Source organism: Callorhinus ursinus, unplaced genomic scaffold, assembly GCF_003265705.2.
Source record: "Callorhinus ursinus isolate GAN/ISIS: 27379988/994484 unplaced genomic scaffold, GSC_fseal_2.0 scaffold6, whole genome shotgun sequence".
NCBI classification, from domain to species: domain Eukaryota; kingdom Metazoa; phylum Chordata; class Mammalia; order Carnivora; family Otariidae; genus Callorhinus; species Callorhinus ursinus.
The window spans coordinates 16,891,784-16,894,137 of NW_027397068.1; the positions used below are offsets into that span (position 1 = coordinate 16,891,784).

Genomic DNA, 2,354 nt, shown 5'->3' on the forward strand with positions numbered 1-2,354 from the left:
AAAATCAACTGAAAATGAAGATGAGAAGGCATTGATGATTCTGGAATGCGGGCTTCTCTGGTGCCTTGCTCCAGATATAAGGAAAATAAAAGGAGATAAAAAGAAACCCAGAAAAGTCACTGGACTGTCATTTCTCAAGTCCTGAGGTCTCTGCTCAGTGCCCCCTTCCTCCTTCTAACTTTCAGAGACCTTTTGCTGGTTTAGTTATTCCCAGGTCACTTCATTCTATTTTTAGGGGTGGAATAGGGTAAAGCAAGTCTTCCCCACATAGAATTTAGCTCTTGAGATGGAATCTACTTTTTGTGGTTTATAAAAGTTGGCCCTATGCTACAAGACAAACAGTTGTGAGTACAGAAAATTACCAAGCTCTTGAGACACATACCCCACAAATACATGGGTGCACAAACACAACTTAATTTCTCCCTGCAATATGAGATCCATAGAATCTGTCAGGTAAGAAACAGTGTAGAATCAGTGAGAAAAGAATGAAAACAAGGGGAGAGAGGAGCTACAATGGAGCAATATGGAGGAAAACAGAAGAAAATATAAATACACTCCTGTGTTAGTTTCCTTCTTTTAAAAAATTCCAGTCATTTCTCTCTAGAAATGATTGAGCCCAACAATGGCTTTTCCATTCCATAGTTTTAACAATGTAGCTTTTTTTCTCCTATGCCCGAGTACATTTTTTTAAATGCATTTCTTTTTTTTTTTTACAAATTTTATTTTCCATCAACCTTTTCCATTTCTATTTCCATTTTGTTTGCCTTTGTGGAAGAGCAGCTTAAGACCACTCAGTGGTTGTTCCTACCCATTCAATGGCCTGAGCAGTGGGAGCTGCAGACCAGTCTTCAGTGGCCGGCTGGGCGCTCCAGTCTTCAGTAGGAAACTGCTGAATAGGCACTGAGGGCACCTACACACCTTCAGACCAGTCTGCGACTTCAGGCTGAGTAGCAGTGAACTCAGGAGCTGGAGTCGTCCGTTCACCCTGAAATTCCTCCTTGGTTACAGCCTTTTCAGCAGCGGCCTGCTCTTCCTTTTCAATCTCTTCAGGAGCTCTGTAGAAGTAGAGATCAGGCATGACCTCCCATGGGTGTTCACGGGAAATGGTGCCACGCATGTGCAGAACTTCCCTGGCCAGCATCCACATCAGACCCACTGAGTGAGCTCCCTAGTTGTTGCAAGGGGTGGCAATGTCCACATAGCGCAGAGGAGAGTCTGTGTTACACAGAGCAATGGTAGGCAGGTTAACATAGGACGCCTCTGTAAGAGGCAGGTGGTCAGCCCTGGGATCAGTAACCACCAGAAGTCTCAGCTCCCGGAAGGCTGCCTAGATCGGCTTAGTGAAGGTTCCAGGAGTGAAGCGACCGGCAATAGGAGTGGCTCCGGGAGCAGCAGCAAACTTCAGCACAGCTCACTGGCCAGTATTCCTGGACAATATGACACTGACATCAGCTGGGTTTTCAATGGCAACAATGGCACGAGCTACCAGCAGAAGTTTCTCCCAGGTTCTCTTCAGATTTATGATGTAGATAACATCACTTTTCCTTTTGTAGATGTACTGTTCCATTTGAAAGTCAAGGTTGGTGCAACCTAAATGGGTTCCTGCTGCAAGGAATTTGAGGACATCCTCCTCCTTCATTTGCAGGACATCAAGGGCTCTGGACATTGTGAAAGTTTCCCTTTAAGTTACGATGGGAATACAAAACAACGCCATATGGACACTTCCCTGGGTAGCTTGGAAAAGTGCATCTCTATTTTTATAACCAAATGAAAACACAGCCTTCACACTAGTTTCAATAATGCTGTGTCTATAATGCCTCTTATGCAATAGGTTTGAATAGTGAATTGGCTGACTAAATTTAGGGAAAAATATGTATTGGCTGCTTAAATGAACTTCCTGATTGGTTAAGGAAACTAGAGGGATATGAGATTCCACATTAAGTAGAACACACATGTATTTTGATTTCTTGTTACCTGTTTCTTTCATGGAATAGCTTTGCCCCCTCAGTTGAGATTACTCCTTTCTTTGTTGACTCCACACTCTCTTTTAGCTCTACCTTCTATTTCCTCTCATCAACTTGCCTGATAGCATTGTAATTCACAGTGAATTACACATTTTTTTCTCATCTCCCTGTCTCCTTTACACTCTTCACTATAGCTTTTAATGTGCATCACCTGATGACAATTTATTTCTCAATTCGTTTTAATATAGTCTATTTCTTGAAAACATATCATCATAAATTTCTCTTCCATGTTACAACACCATGAGAAACTACCCGCAGCTATACACACTAGAAACCACTTTCCATGCTTTCAAAATGGTTGGGTGTAGTGCATGAATCTTATTCATATTT

The 2,354-nt window shown here is 42.3% G+C and overlaps 1 pseudogene; it reads right to left on the reverse strand.

The window, feature by feature from the left end:
- Positions 1-738: 738 nt before the first annotated feature.
- LOC112814640 (small ribosomal subunit protein uS2-like) lies at positions 739-1,684 on the reverse strand (annotated as a pseudogene).
- Between the last annotated feature and the right edge of the window lie 670 nt (positions 1,685-2,354).